This window comes from Pinus tabuliformis, chromosome 1_1 (assembly GCF_031772625.1).
Source record: "Pinus tabuliformis cultivar Carrire ecotype Pingquan chromosome 1_1, CPIR1, whole genome shotgun sequence".
In the NCBI taxonomy this organism is placed as follows: Eukaryota; Viridiplantae; Streptophyta; class Pinopsida; order Pinales; family Pinaceae; genus Pinus; species Pinus tabuliformis.
Genome location: NC_142297.1, coordinates 274,290,354 through 274,308,065, shown reverse-complemented (window position 1 = coordinate 274,308,065; position 17,712 = coordinate 274,290,354).

The following is a 17,712-nucleotide window of genomic DNA, read 5'->3' as shown; positions in this document are numbered from 1 at the left end:
CTGAAGAACTTTGGATTTGGTTCTATTTTGACTGCCTTTGCCTTGGAGAAGATACCACTGATGCAGCCTCAGTATATCGCACTCGACTTGCCTTCTCCTACCGAGCCACGCATGCAGAGATGGGTTGATCACATGTCTAGGCATGCTGGTCAATCTCAGATTTCTTTCACTGATACCTTCTTCAGGTGGTTCGAGCGTCAGGAGATGGTCTATTCCGAGTATCCATATGTTGGTATGGATTTCCGAGGTGATCCGGACTTGGTACTGCCGGATGGCGAACAGTGGGGCGCTATTGGTAAAATCTTCGACCATATCACTGTTTACTGTTTTTATTTATAATGTCCTTGTGCTTTATTCTATCAAGACTTTAATCAAACTCATGTGTGCATGCAGATGTTGGTCCTGTTCGTCCAGCAGTTCGCCCAAGAGCGCCAGTTGCTGCCCCAGCAGGGGAGACTGCTGGGAGGGTTATTCTTCGTGACCTTGATGTGGCCGAGACCCTTACAGCTGTGCAGGAGCAGGTTGAGAGCCTTACTCTCGGCATTCCCGATGTGAGGATTGATGAGTTACCTTTACAGTTGCAGCGGCATACTACTGGTGTGCCTAGACGATGGACTCGTCTCTTACGCATGATTGCACAGGCCGTGACGTGCTATCATGAGCATCACTAGGCTAGGGTGCCCCCTAGCATTTTTGAGTTTTTGGGTCATGCGACCGATTTTTGTCTTGGTTACAGAACATTATGTATAAACGATAAACAACTTATATATATATATTTTGATTTTCGGGGTTTATTTTGGTTGAGTTATATGATCCATATGTACAACATTGATGATGTGTCTCTTTTTATAAATGTCGCAAATGTCTATCTAACACATAGTTTGCTAATGAGTCGGTTAATGTGTTTAAGTTTCTGGAAATATGCTGGTATTGAATTAAATCAAATTGTCTTTCCAAAATCTTAACCCTTAGGAACATGCGATAAATAGCTGGGTTGCGGACGGAATATATACCATTGAGTTGTAGTATTACGAGTTGTGAGTCTAGCCTGACGATTAGTCGGCGTATACCATGGGTGATGGCATCAGAGAGTAGTTCTATCAACGCGCTATACTCAGCGATGTTATTCGTTGATTGCCCAATACACACACCTCTGAAACTTACTAACTCGCCGCTTGGATCAAAAATGGCCCAGGCTGCGGAGGACAGGTTCCGCGAACTACGACTCGCTCCGTCGGCATATCCAACACATGTCTCCAGAAGGTTTGACATCTGCAATAAATGTAAAAAGGTGGATTACTCGACCAAAACAAACACTTTAGCGAAAACAAAATACAACAAAAGCATACAGGTTACTATTTAAGCATAGTAACGCTTGAGGTACAACCCATTACGGGGTTGCGCCAGTGGAATTCCGTCATAATCCATTAACTCGTAGGCTCCTTTTGCTAACACTCGTTTAACAATATAGGGGCCCATCCATAAAGAATTAAATTTACCTGCTCCCAATTTATCGGATTCTTGGTCATAAAGCAAGACCAAGTCACCTTCTGAGAAGACACGGGGTTTGACATTTTTGTCGAACTGCGCCTTGACTCGTTTCTTATGGGCTTCGTTAGCCAAAGCGGCATCACGACGGGTTTCATCCAATTGGATTAATTCCAAGAAACGAGCCTCTTCTTCTGAAGTTCCGGGGAGGAGATCAATTGCGAGTTTAAGAGACGAAATTTCACACTGGATTGGCAAGACTGCTTCCAGGCCATACACCAGTTGGAAAGGTGTGAACCCGGTCGCATTCCTTACCGATGTTCGGTAAGCCCACAAGGCTGAGTACAGGATTAGGTGCCACCTTCTTTTGTGAACTCCGATCATCCTTTGCAACATACGCTTCAGGACCTTGTTGATTGCTTCAACTTGTCCGTTGGCTTGCGGATAATACGGGGTAGAGCTGTCGTGAGATAGCCCTAGCTTGGCAGCTAATTCAACCATCATGTGATTGCGAAAATGCGATCCATGATCTGTAACTATAGCCTGTGGTACGCCGAACCTGGCGACTACATGATTGAAAAAGAAAAGGGCAGCTGTTTCACCAGTGTTATCTAATGTAGGCATCGCCTCGGCCCATTTGGTAAAATAGTCAACGGCGACTATAATATACCCATGCCCCCCGGTCGAGGTGGGGTTACATGTCATGAAATCGATGCCCCATTTGGCGAAAGGCCCAACAGCAACTATTGGCTGTAAAGGTGCGGGTGGTCTTCTGGTTTTGCTATCAAAAATTTGACAAGCATGGCAACTTCTGACTGCGGTTATGCAATCTTTGAACATGGTTGGCCAGAAGTATCCTGCTCGTAAGATTTTTTGTGCTGTAGCATATCCAGATTGATGCCCCCCACACGCGCCTGAATGACACTCATTCAGGGCTTTTTCGGCCTCCTCATGGGTGAGGCACCTCCTCAGAACTGTATCGATACCACGACGGTAAAGCGTATCACCGACGATCATGTAGTCTTTTGCTTGGTATCGTATACGTTTCTGTTCTGAGTGAGAGGTGTTAGGCCTGAATTTTTGGGTTTGGAGATAAATTATTATATCTCCATACCACTCATTGCTTGCAGATATCAGAAACAAACTTTCGTCCACGATTGATTCTTCGGATGTTTCATCGTTGGACGACGATGGGAGATCGCACAATAATTCTGCGAAAACTAAAGCTTTCTTTGATTTGGATTTTACAAATTCCAGATCAAACTCTTGAAGGATCGCTATCCATTTTGAATATTTGCCCCCCAGCAACTGTCGCGACAATATATAAGTCATGGGGTTGCAATCTGATAGAATGGTAGTTTTCCGAAAGAGGACATAATGTCGAAATCTTTGTATCGCTTGAACAGCAGCGAGTGCTAGCTTTTCAACATAAGAATATTTGCTTTCTGTATCATTCAAGTTTTTACTTAAATAATATATAGGATGTTCAATTCCATCGACTTCTTGAACTAAAACCATCGCAATGGTCGTATCTGCTGCAGCCAGATACAGGTTAAAATCTCTTTGATAGTTCGGGGCATACATTAATGATGCTTTTACTAGAGAATCTTTCAGAGCATCAAAGGAAGCTTGCGCCACCTGATCCCAGACAAAAGGTACATCCTTTTTCAAAAGACGAGTATAACCTTTAGCAAGTTCTGCGTAATTTGGAATGAACCTCCTCAGAAAGTTTGCTTTCCCTTGGAGTTTCTGAATCTGAAGCAAATTTGAAGGTGGAGGCAAATTAATGATTGCCTGAACCTTGCAAGGGTCGAGACGAATCCCATCCTTAGAGACTACAAAGCCAAGTAAACGACCAGAACCGACGCAAAATACACATTTGTGCGGATTGAGTCTTATCTTGTAGTGTCGGCAACGTAGAAATATCGCTCTTAAATGCTGCGGATGATCAGTCCGCTTTCGCGAATGAGCCGGAAGGTCGTCGAGATATGGTTGAACGATGTTCTTGATGTCATGGAAGGCATAATTCATTGCCCTCTGAAACGTCGCCCCTGCGTTCTTTAAACCAAAGGGTAATTTTCGATAAGCGAATGTGCCCCACGGACAAATGAATGCAGTCTTTGACTGGTCCTGTGGGCGGATATTTATTTGATTATACCCGGAAAATCCATCCATGAATGAAAAGATTTCACATCCGGCGCATTCATCAATTATCTGGTCGATGAAGGGTGTAGGGTAGTTGTCTTTCGGACAAGCTTGGTTTACATCCCTATAATCGACACACACTCTAATTGTCCCTTGTTTCTTCATAACAGGGACAATATTCGATACCCAATCGGTTAGAGGAACCGGGTAGATGAAACCAGCATGGAGAAGCTTTTCAACTTCTGCTTTAATGGCAGCGGCTTTCTTGGGGTGCACCTGCCGAAGCCGTTGTCTTACTGGTTTGACATCAGGATACATCTTAATTTCATGTTCAACGATACTCGAGTCAATGCCTGGCATTTCATCATATGACCAAGCAAAGACATCTCTGAACTCGCGAAAAAGAGCGTTATATATTTCCAGTTCTGAAGGAGAACAACCTTTGCCGACATAAATATTCTCTACAACATTTGTTTTAGTCGAGATATTTATGGCTATAGTCTCTTCAATATTGGATAAGTTTCGCTCGGAATCCACCGTATTTACAGTATTTGATAGGAATTCAAAAACTGAAGGGTGATAAAGGTCATGTTGAGTATCTTCTTCATATTCTGGAAGAAGGGAACGATGGTGGCAATCATTCCATGGTGCCCCCTCAATCAACATTGATTGTAGGATTCCTTCGTCAGTCCCATGCACTTTCGACCAAGGATCTAATGGGGTACCATATTCTCTAGACCTATCTACCCAAACGCTTGATGAGCGTTGATTTGGGTTCGCCTCCCATGCCCGAAACATTGATTGCTACAATATTTCTATAGGGCTTGGGGGCAAAACCATTGCATGATCCATGTCGATATCGTCTTCTGAGATCTTCGTGGAAGATATCATGTTGCAGGCTCCTACCAATGCTACTTCTCCTATATAGATTGGAGGTGGAAGTGCGAAAGTTCCCATTAATGTGGGGTCTTTCAGTAGGCCTACTCCGATGTCTTGAAGCGAATGGTTGCTTCCATGGATCATGGGAATGCTTCCTGTAACTTGTGAACCATTAGGGAGGAAGTCTTGTTGGTCGACGATCGTAATCCCTCCTTGAAAAGGGAATGCGATCTTCCTAAAATAAGTCGACACTACAGCTGCCATGGCATATATCCACGGTCTTCCCAGTAGGATGTTGTAGTCAAGATTCCCATCGATGACTTCAACATCTATTTCTACTGTTTTTCCCCCTAGTTCAACCTTCAAGTTATTTAGGATACCGCACGGGGTATATGTCCTTCCGTCGAATGCTTTTAATGTCGTCGAAGATCGCGACAAGGTTGGAGATCCTAAAGTTTTCCAGCAACTCATCGACATAATACATGTAGATGCCCCCTCATCAATAATTGTTCGGTGAACAGTTTTGTTGAGGGCTTTCACTTGAATAAGGAAAGCTAGTTGAGCTGGTAACTGAGGATCGTATCCTTTGTGGTCGAAGGATACAAGATTGGAATCCTTAGGATCAACCCCACCAATAGCCGATAACAAAGCCTGCCTTTGGGATGGGCAATTTTGTAGTACTTCAAGAGTCGACATAGCGGATGGCGATTGGGCCAAATCTTCCACTATGTTATAATGCTGCGCCGCTCTGGCGCGAGGATTAAATGTCGACTTGTGTACTACTCCCTTTGGCGGTTTTATTGTTAATTCAGGAATGATGGGCGGTACAACTTCTGTCGAAGTTGTTGTCGAACTACTTGGTTGATCTTTACCTTTGTCGTTCGACAGCTGCGGATTCCCGTAATCTTTGTTCCTTGTCGAAATCAAAGCATCATTCTGCTGTTTTGAAACCGACAACATGAGCACTTGCGACGGGGAAGCATTTCCACTATCAACCAGATTTTGACCTGGATTGGGAAACGGATCAGTTAACACAGCTGAGGTTTGCGAACTTTTGAAGAACCTTTTAAGCTCAGCTTTGTATGGACAATCGGCTGTCCAATGATCCTCGTCACATATCATGCATGGACTTTTTGGTTTCCCTTTCCTAGGAGGGTTTGAAGAAGTTTTTTCAGGGGATGACTCACCCTGTTTCTTCTTCTTCCCTTTGTTTTGCTTCTTCTTGCTTCCTGGTTGATTGGTTTCTTTGCCTTTATCTGCTGATACGGCATTTACTTCCGAAGCAAGAATTTCTTCTTTTGCATTTTGATCTGAAGTCTTACGGGCTTTCTTAGACGAAGCCTTTGTCGATTTCGCGTTTGCCGTGCCAATCACACCATCGCCGGCATGAGAGTCACTATTTGATTTAGGAGGAGGAGGAATTGAGAATTCCGGTCTAGGGGCGTCAGGTATTTTGTCGTAGAGCGTGCCAGACTGAGTGTAGACTAAGTCTAGATATTGTGCACGAGCAATAACTTGCTCCTCCGTTACGACTCCCCCCTTGGCCACATCTTCTGTTATGGCAGGAAGTAACGACTTGATAAACCATTCAGCTAATAGCTGATCGGGAACGTACGTTTTCACCATCCTACGACGACGACGCCACTCATGTATATGATCGGATATATGAGTGGCCGTTGTCTGCTTGAAGTTGGTTAAGATTTCCGTTCCCGTTTCATACCTTATCGGTAATTGAAAATGGGTTAAGAAAGTCGTGGCTAGGGAGCTGAAATTGTCGAACGAGGCTCTAGGTAATTCAATATACCATTTTGCCGCTGGACCCGTTAACGTCCTCTGAAAAAGGCGAAGCCTTATCGAATCATCGTTTAGGGTGTTTGATGAACACCACAGATGAAAAGTCATCACGTGATTCGATGGGTCTTCACCTGGATTTCCATTAAATTTAGGAATGTCAGATGGAAGTTTGTGAGGAATCGCTGGCCACCAAGGGGCGTAAGCAATTGGATCGTTTGTTAACCGGTGTAAATCGGGTAACTCTAAAGTTGCCACGAATGGTAACTGTTGATTCAGGTTAGGTGAAGCATACCCAGGGTACGATGGAATTGCCTGAGCAGTGGGCCTTTGCATACCAGCATAATGTAATTGATGTTGGTATGACTGATACGGTTGGTGGACTTGACCACTGTAAAGCGGTTGGTTTTGACCGTTTTGAATATACGGTTGTCCACTGTTCGCAAAGATCTGCTGCTCAGAACCTTGGTACACTTGCTGGAATTGTGGTTGTTGGTATTGCACCAGCCACGGTTGTGAAGCCATGTTCTGTTGTGCTATACTAACTGTTGGACCAAGGTGTGGGGTAATTGTACCCGTTTGGACCTGTGTCGCCCCACCAGTAGGCGATTGTGGTTGAGTCACAGGGTCAAGGGGCTGTTGCATTACAACCTGAGAAATCTGAGGTTGACATACAACAGGCAACGTTTGAACTTGCGACACTGTTACAATAGCCGGTGTGGTCGGGATGTTCGACATAGGTACACATTGTTGCATAGAATATACAACCCTTGGTTGTTGAGGTAGCATAGGTACCCAACCACTTGATGTAACTCCAGTATAACCTGAATACTGTTGTGAACTCCCGTATGGATACCCTCCTGGAGGGGGTAATGAAAGGGCATACTGCCCCCCATACGGTAGCAATCCGGAACTCAAGGGGATTGTTTGTCCTTGGGGACTGGATTGCCCAAATTGACCTCCAAATGGATCAATCTGGCGAGTTTCAACATAAGAGTTGCCGGATATTATTCCGGAGGAACAAACTGGAACAGACCACACTGTCGAAATAGTCCCTGGGTGGACTCCTTCTAGCGGTTGTGAGCTAGTTGGGACAGATGGTATGCCGGCAAACATTGTCGGAGTGACGGCAGGGGGTTCTGCTGTCGCCGTGTCGTTCGACACAGTCCTAGATGTTGACGGTTGTTCAGACATTTTGAGTCTATCCAATAGATTACCTAGCGATTCTACAGGAACTTCCACTTGTGGTAGACTAACTTCTGATGAAGGAAATAGAGTGACCCCGACTCCAAAATGTGTTGGAGTACTTGCTTGCGGATCCTCTACAATTTCCTCTATCGCAATCAAACCAGGTGGAAGAGGAAGACCGTCAGGTCCGTAAAATATTTCTGGTGCCGAAGAAGGGGTTGAATCGACAGCGACAGTTGTTTGAGGAGCAAGACTCTCTGAACCGGTTACAGATGGAACTGGTTCAGTAACGCAAGTATTTGCTCTCAGACTAGGATCAGTGTTACTGTCCCTCTGTGGCTGTTGAACTTCTTCTATAGAGGCAGGGTTTCCAGAAATGTTTGGAGTAACCGGAATCTCAGATGTCGTTGGAACACTTGTTCTAACTTTGATAGGAGATTTTGAACCGGTTAAACGAGTTCGCTTTGTCCGTACTGTTTTCGATTCCGGAGACAAAGACGGTTGACTCGTAAGCCTCCGCGAACGACGGGGTTTCAATTGACTTTCTTCCACGATTGCGGATTACTCGATCAACCAAAATACAAAAGGGGAAAATGTGTTTCCGAATTAAATGAATTTTTTAGACGCTTTTAGACACAACTTGCTTTTTCACTTTTAAAGAGTCGAGAAAAAGCTAAAGATGACTCTAGTCTCCTTCGATGTTTTAACGAGCCCGAAGTGACAAATGCTCGGATGGACTTTTTCCGTTATAGAGTCTGAAAAAGGCCAAAAGGAACTGCTCTGGAGTTCTAGGCAGAGGGTGTGCCAAACTTTTCGCAAAACCGCAGAATACTTTTTAGGGTACGGGCGGTCGATCTTCCTGAATGTTGTGTTCAGTGCATTGCGATCAGTAGGGCGGCCGACACGGCTTCCTAAGGATAAAGGTTTTATGCCTATAGGGGTCTCCCAATATATACGCGACGGTACGTGGGAGCACAATCCGTACTGGCGCTATCGTCCCTCAGGAGGAATCACCCACCATCAACGAGATCGACAGTCACCAGGCTTTACGACGCCGGAACACGTCTCTAGCCTAGACCTCTATGTTGTGCGTTATGTTGCAAAGCGTTGTTAAGTTCATTCAATTTATTTTAGGTTGATCTTTTTAGAAGTTTGCCTTTCAAGGTTCACCACGAGATGTATGATACAATTCCTAAATGCAGTCTAAAGATGATAAGCAAGCTTTATATCTTTTCAACTTTGAAAATCCTAGCTACTAAGGGAAAAGAAAGACACCATCTTTTCTCAAAGAGCAATCAGCACACTCTAATGCACTTTTCCTAAATCAAACATGCAAACTATCAAGATGCAAATGCACAATGCAGGTGTTTGTTTTCCGCTTTCTTAGTATTGATGCCTACAAAGAAAGCTTTTTGTACAACTTTGAATTTGCTTTTAAATGACAAATACAAACAAGTTTACTTTTTCGAAATCAGAGAGGGTAGAAGAGATTACAACACTTAACGATTTTCGAAATGAATACTTGTTTTGACACTTAAAAGAGACAAACTCAAACCAAAAGCAAAAGTAAATGTATAATCAACTGTAAACAGCCAATGAACTCTCTCCTAAGATCACAATCAACAGATCTGAATCAAGGGCTACAGGATGATTATTTCACTCATGCAAAGGAAAACTGCAAATGATGCCACAAACACATAAAAACACTCACAGTCTTTTTGTACAAAAGGAGGCAGAATTTAAGCAGAGAAAAGGAGTTATCAGACTGGTACCTATGCTGGTTACAGGCTGCAAAAATCAGAGATCAAAACAAGGCAAAACAGAGCAGAGAACCCCAGCTGCACAAGGCCAAACTGGTTCAGCGCAACCTCAACACAGGGGTTTTGACATTCAGCGCAGGTAGCCTTCACGGGACCTGTGTTGAAATGCAGAATCCCTTCACAGGGTCTGCGCTGAAGGAGAAACTCTCGTTTCTCACTGGTTCTGGGTCACAGATTTCTATTTAATCTACTGTTTCAGGCCAAATCAAAGCAACAAGCAAGGTGCAATCAAAGGGATGCTTTAAGGGAGTACTAAGATCTATCACAAAGGATCATCAAATCATTTGTGAGACCATTGTTCATATCATAGACAAGTCCAGTGATTGGATCAAAGCAGCAACTGTCTACTTTGCATCTGGGAATAGCAGATGCAGTTCGATTGTTGCTGTCGAGTCTATGAAAAAAACAATGATAGAAACACAAATAAAATGACTAAAAAGATCTCCCCAGTGGAGTCACCAATTTGTTGTGGGGAAAAATGCCTATGCAGGACGTTCCTATCCACCTAAGGTGTGACAGTGCCTTAGCAACAAACAGAGACAGCTATTCTAGTATTCTTCCTTTATGAATTAAGAATGAAGAGAGAGATGGATGGACTAACCGGTGTCTTCCGTTTGTCCCTCGATCCGGCCTCTCTTCTCTTGGAGAGTTCCCAGCTACTTGCCTTCTCGCTCGCCCAGCTTCAAGAGGTTTCTGCAAGATCACAAGAAGAGAACACTACACAAGACATGGATTCATATTCATAACTAGTTTAGGATTAGAAATAAACTAAACATACTAATGCAATCATACATCAAAGATACATCAGTATATAGGAGAAACCAAGATAGCTTTATTGATGAATAACAAGGTTCAGGAAGAGATACAACCCAGAGGGCTCCAATCCAGCATCTCCTTCCCAGCAAATGGAATTCCTATCTTCACCCCCTTCAAAGCATTAAGCACCCAATGATTCCAATCTCAAACCAACAGCAATTCTTTGCAATAACAAAATTCCAGCCTCTAGATCTCATGGAGGAGAGATCCATATATAGATGTTTGGAGAGAGGATGAGTCAGCTTGAGATCTGACTAGTGTCCTCTCCCTCTATCAGTTCTTGATTCCACTTGGAGGTTCTTGCCTCCACTTGGAGATTTGGAACCTCTTACTCATCACCAGTCGAATTCACTGAGGCAAGTGTCATTGAGGAAGATTCTGGAAGCTTCCTGGGTCTTGACACCTCTTGGAATGAACTTGCCACATGTCAACTCTCACTCAGCGCAGGTAGCTAGTGTTGGTTTTGACATTCAACGCATGTAGCGAGTGTTGGCTTTGACATTCAGCGCAGACAGCTAGTGGAGCCACTAAAATGATCCTGAATTGACTTGTTTTTGAGCAGTTTCTGGTGGAGAACTTCTGTGAATTGCTATGGTTTGTTAGCCTTGTTCCTCTAGGGGTAGGAACAACATGTTTAGGGATTTGGATCCCTTAGATTATGGACATTTCATGCTCAATGCTGTAAGGCACAAAAATGTCTATAACACTGTCGCTATGTTTAAGCGAGTCTAGCAACAGTGAAACTCGTTCTTGTCTAGGTGGACATGTTTGTCGCTATTGATTTAATGAGTTTAATGACAAAGACAACTCAGTACTTTTCATGTTTAGAGAGTTTGAAAAGGGATGAAAAGGGGACTCTGTCTCACCTTGGGTGGGTGAGTTTGTCGCTATTGTTTTAACAAGTTTAACGACAAAGATAACTCGGTCCTTTTCATGTTTAGAGAGTTTTAAAAGGGATGAAAAGGAAACTCCAACAATTATTATTCATAGGATAATCCCTTAAGTCAGAAAAAGGATAAAATAATACGAAAGGGATGATTTTTCGATCACTTTAAAGAGCCTAAAAAGGCAAGCGCTCGAACTTTTTCGTGAGATAATCCCTCAGGTCCGAAGAAGATTAAAATATATAGGAGGGATGGCTTTTCAATTACTTTAATGAGCTGGAAAGGCCAATTGCTCGAAAATATTTTCGTATTCACTGAGTCTGAAGAGAGTTTAAAGGAGACTCGTTTTTTAGGAATGAGTGGTGTCTAAGGTAGCAACTGGTTCCGGGTAAGCTTGGAACTTCTAAAAACATGGTGATGTGAAGACATTGGCTAACAAAACCACTCTTCATGGCTATTCCTAAAAAAGGGGTAAACAATCAAGTGGAAGCGTATGATCAGAAAAAAGAATGGAGGTGATGGCAAGAAAACAACCAGGGCTCAAAAGGCCGATAGCATGGCAATCACAAAGGTTATTTACCAAAGTTGGGTTCATTTTTTAATGAGCTTGAACCATGGGGAACTATGCTCGGTGGTAGGTTTATTTTTTAACGAGCTTGAACCATGTGATAACATATGCTCAATTTTTAGTTTTTCTTTTTTTGCAAGCTAGAAAAAAAAAAAAACTAAAAAACTAGAAAAGACAAAACTAAAAAGCTAGCAAAACCAACAAACTAAGGAACTATTGAGGTTAGGTAGGATGGTTTCATCCACAGAATAGAAAAAAACACTTCCTTTGTTTCGTCTACAGGATAGACGAAGGTGAATGGTGTGTCAGACCAATCACCTAACCTAAGAAGCTAAAAAGCTAAAAAGCTAAAAAAATGAAATTGAAAAGGGTTTGCATGCCCCTAGCATGATGAAAAGGAGAGTCTCCTGTAACCATATGGAAACTTCTGTGGTTACGTAGGATTGTTTTGTTCGCAGAATAGAAAAACACTTCCTTGGCTTCGTCTGCCAAATAGACAAAGGTGAATGGTGTGTCAGACCAATCACATAACCGACAGGGAAACTCATATGGTAGGATGGTTTCGTCCGTCAAATAGAAAAAACACTTCCTTGGCTTCGTCCGCAACACAGAAAAAGGTGAATGATGTTTCAGACCAATCACATAACCTATAGGGAAACCTATCTTTTCAACTGGGTTCGTTCGCCAAATAGACAAGGGTGCATGCCCTCTAAGCTTTGTTACATTGACCAAACTACTCGTGGTAATTAGGTGGATGGAATGAAGATTTGAGAGACACTGCTAATGTACAAGGAACATTTAAGGATGATGATCAACTTGGAGCTATGCTTGAACCAGGAAATGAAAGCTGGTCAACAATGACAATTTTTCCTTCATATGGGAAACACATCACTCAAAAGAGTGTTGAAACAATAGCTTCCATGTTGTAAACATAGTCACGTCCAAGGAGTAGATTGTAATCTAATGGTCCCGGGACTACCATCATGTTTAGGTGAACGGTTTTTCTTCTCAAAGTTATCGGTAACTTAGGAAGGATCCCTAACGGTCGACTAGTTCCTTTGTTAAATCCTGACAAATTCTATGTAACAGGCATAATCGATGGCAAACCAAATGATTTCCAAGCAGTTGAGGAAAGGATACTCACTAATGCACCATCATCTATGATAGTACCTGACACGATCATTTTGTAAACTTGTACTATGATCCGGAAAGGTACATAAGAAGGAAGGCGAGATCTTGCTAGTTAATTCCAATCAAAGGAAATGACTAGACTACTTGGAGGGGGTACCGAATAAATGGGAGAAATAACCCCTTGAGTCATGGGAACTAGGGAATTCTCTTCCTATTGTGAAGGAATGGGTGGATTGCCCCTAATTTCATTGGAATCTAAAGTAACAAAAAGAATTTGAACGGTATCGTTCTTACTCTCTTCGAGAAGGGTATGATCTTTTAAAGGTAAAACTGGGTCAACTGTCACCTTGACCTGTTGACTTTCGTCGAGTATATATTCAGAAGGCTCACTTTCAGTGATAGGTGTTTCATTCGATGGTTGAGTTATGTCAGTCGGATTTTCAACTAGGAAAGGACTTGGGGAAAGTTTCCTGTAGCCAAATGGAAGTTGCTACAGTGAAGCAGGACGGTTATGTAAGACTCTTTTGGCTTCATCCATAAAAGGAAAATGGGGAAGGGTATGGTCCCCTTCACATAATCTACATGGAATTTTGACCTTTCCTTTCTATCCATGAACTTCACTATTACTAGTTGATGGTGTGCTGTCAACATGATCAATAGAGGTTGATGACACTTGACGATGCAAACAAGGAGGCCATTCTCTCAAGATCTGAAGAAGGCAAGGAAAATCTCAATGAAAATGGTCTCCTTTACAAATCAGACAAGGAAATTTGGGTTTATGAGATTTAATGTGCGGATATTCACCAGATGATTCATGGTTTCCCCCTTGCTAAATCAGCTTCTTCTTCTTCTTCTCCTTCCCTTTCTTCTTCTTCTCATTTACCTGGTTACTAGCATCACTACTTTCACCAAGTGAAGAGGAAGAAGGGGAGGGAGAAACAAACGAAGAAGAAGGTGAAGGGTAAACTTCAGTATTAACTGGATGTTGATTTGATTGCTGAGGAATCATGGTATTTTGAACCACAGAGGTTGAGAATAGCCATACTAGTAGGCCAACTGTGATTCTCGGAAGGGACAATGTCGCCATATACGGAGCACCAATATTTCCCCAAGAAGAAAAAGGACAGGATTCCCTTCAAAAGGGATTCCTTGATTGGTGGATCTTGGAGTTTTCTCCATATATCTCAACATAAGATCAATGAAGGAATAGGGATGTTATTCTGAATTTAATAAATTTTAATGACGCTTTGACATAACTTTGCTTTTTCAATTTTTAAGAGTCAAGAAAAATCTAAAGATGACTCTAGTCCCCTTCAATTTTTAATGATCCTGAAGTGACAAGTGCTCAGATGGACCTTTTCTTTTAAAGAGTTGAAAAGGAATGAAAGTGACTTCTCTGGAAATCTAGACAGAGGGATTACCAATCACAAAATTGCAAACCAATCGCAAAACTGCAATATGCATCTTGGTGATAAATTAAAGAGAAAATACCAAGGACTTATATAAGACAGTCAATCTTCCTGAATGTTGTGTTCAGTGTATTACGATCAATAGGGCAGTAGACATGGCTTCCTATGGTTAAAGGATATAAGCCTATTGTGGTCTCTCAATATATACTCGACGATACGGGGAGCACAAGTCCGTGCTAGCACTTGTCATATCAAAGAGGAGGAATCACCCAACCTTCAATGAAAATGATAGTTACTAGTTTTTACAACGCCGAAACACGTCTCTAGCCTAGACCTCTAGATGTGTTGTGTTAGGTTCCAAAGCATTTTTAGGTTCATTGAGATTTACTTTAGAGTTGATCCTCTTTAAAAGTTTTCCTTTCAATGGTTCACCTCATGATGTTGATTTGAAATTCCTAAAAATAAAATCTACAATGATAAAAAATCATTGTTTATTTTGACCAATGAAAATCCTAGCTACTAGGGAAAGAAAATTACAATTCTTTCAAACAAAGAGCAAAGAGCACACACTAAATGCACTTTCCTAAATCATTTTTTGCACACAAGCTAAATGCAAATGCAAATGCATGTATTTGTTTTTTTTCCCCTTAATGTGAAAAATGCCAAAAAGGAAAACTAAGTATAGCAAAGATCTGAAATATTTCATTCAAAGCGACATTTTCGACAATTTCTTTTTCAAAATAGAAAGGAATACTAAATGACACTTTTCAATTTCGAATAGAAAATGCTTTCGACACTTCGAATAATAACAAATCAAATCAAATACATGACAAAAAGTTCAATCAACTATTCAGGGAAGGAAGACTCCATGACACTTATCGTTTTCGACACAAAACGACAGTTACGACACTTTTTGTACCAAAATGCCAAATCGATTTAAGCAACTTTTTGACAAAGGATTGTAAATGGTGGACAAATACATAAAAAAATTTACTAATCATAATCAATGGAGGCTGATCTATGTGATGCAAGCAGGCTTCAGTAATGAGGCACTGTCCATAAGCATCAAATCAACTAAACAAAACTGAAAACAAGGACAAAAACCCCAAATTTCAAGAAGGGAAATAGGCTCAGTGAGTCATCGCACCTGGGCTTCACAGAAACAGGGATGAATTGCACTTTTCAAGTTTAGGAGGTGCGATGCATACTGGTTTACAGTGACAGATAGTGCGATGGGCCAGGGAGCGCAACTGAGGTGGGTTTTGGCTCAAATTTGCAGCTGATTTCAATGACTTAAGTTGAGCTACGATGGACAGTAAAGAAAAAAGTACAGAGGAATGATCTTGGGAGGTTATTGAGCTACAAAAAGGGCATCTAGAATGCTTGTAAGTCAAATGTTTGATTCATAAACTAAACCAGAGATTAACTGAAGCAGCATTCATCTACTATGAAATTACAGAGCAAGAGTAGTTCAAAGGCTATCTGGCTAGCTTCAGGCTCCATCTATAGTTTATAAAACGAACAACAACAAAAAACAAACATCTATTCGCTCGCCAGTGGAGTCGCCATTTTGTTTCTAGAAAAACTAGTGTATTTTCGATCGACTAGCCCTCTAGGTTTGGCAGCTACCCTAGAAACAACAGTTTAAAGCAATTTGCAATTTCTTCTATGTATAATAGACAAGAGAAAGACAAAGGAACCAACCTAGATCTTCCGCTTAACTCCTTGCTTGATCTCTCTCCACCTTGACAGAGCTTGTGGCTCCTCTCCGTACTTATCTTGCTTGGAGAGTACCTGTAGAAACACAGTAACAAAGAACCGTCAAAGCATCTTGATCTATTATATCATAAGCATTACAGAATCAGAAATGTAATGAACATAAAATGGCATTCATAAACAATAGCATTCACAATTGCATAGTTATATGGAAGAGAACTCAAAGAACTTTATTAAATAGAAGGGAGAATTAAAACCCAATTGTCTAATCCAGCATCATCCTACCGGCATCAAAGCCCTCTTCACCTCATGAAAAGCAAGATCACACCAACAATACAATTCTCTTTCTCAAACTATCAGCACATCCTTGCAAATTACAAAATTCCAGCCTCCAGATCTCTTAGATGAGGGATCCATTTATAGATGTGTGCAAGGGTGTGAGTCATCTCTAGGTTTTTGATTAGTGTCATTCCACTTGTTGCATTTGGTTCAACTTGGAGATTTCTTGGATCTCTTACTCATCCCTGGGAGAATTTAGAGAGGCAAGTGTCATAGAAGAAGTTTCTAGAAGATTCCATGAGCATCCACTTAGCACACTGTCTCAAACATTTGTCCATCCTCGCTCATCACACCCTATAGAAGGCCTAATCAATATGCATCGTACTTGGCTAGTGTAGAAGTCAGTATGCATCGCACCCTGACAGTGGAGTAGTCAGTATGGTCCAGTTTAGGCCAATTTTGGATGGTTTTTCAAGTGGAACTTTTGGGGAATGATGTAATCCGTTGACTATGATCTTTTAGGGTATGAAACAACTCTTTTAGGGGTTAAAGAGCCCTATTTTATCGACATATAATATTGGGGTTGAAGTGCCCAAATATGTCTATAACACAGCCCCTTAATGCACTGTCATGGCTCTGGTGCGGTGACATCAAGGTATTTATAAAACACATGGGTCATAAAGGTATTAGTCGCCAAGTGGGCGAATCACTCTGTGTCTTCCAAGTCCCAAGCCTCCAGCTTGAGAGTGGGAATATGTACCAAGCACGACCCTTCAAATGTGATTTGGTCTTGCAGCAGCGGGGTATTTAGCAGAAACTTCCCCACATCTAGATACTTCGGGAACTTCACCTTACCCTGGCGCAGAGGGATGTACTCAGGTAGCTTTGAGACAGGTTCTACACCCTCAAGGTCAATGTCCTCCACGCCCATATCCACATCTTTGGTGCCTTCCTCAAATTCTAAGTCTAACACCTTGCCTTTCTCCTATGTGGTGGGCTTTTCCTTCTGGTGCTTTCTTGGCCACTCATGCATCGGTTGTGTTTCTTTCTACTTATCCTTATTTGTCTTGGGACCCTCTTTGGGTGGCTTAGGCCTCAGCCTAGGTGACCTCTGTGATTTTTGAACTTTTGTAGGCACTTCTACACTTGCAACCACAGGGGCAACTCCCTCAAATTCCATCGATCCTCCAGCACTTGTGGTTTCCACAGGAGTTGACATGAGTCTAGTAAGAAGCTCTTGGGTTGCTTTAGGAAACTTGTCAAATACTGAATAAGCCCCCAAAGCCTCAAAATTCTGAAGGTTCATGTGCACCTGATAGCTCAACACCTCAATTCTTAGAATGCAAAGTGTTTTTCATTAGGAAACCATCTGTAATTTATAGGAAAATTCGAATTTGAATCAGAATGTTCCGCCCAAAATCCACTCATAAATGATATTGGTGGCAAATTTTCATAGATTTCTCTCTTAAATTCTAACTTAATTTCTGCCCCCCTGCTCCACTTATGCATTTTCCCATTGTCAACTCATGAATAGTGACCATAACAGTCACTTTCTGGCTACCCCGCGCAATCTCGCCTTCTATGGCGTAGCTCCCCCT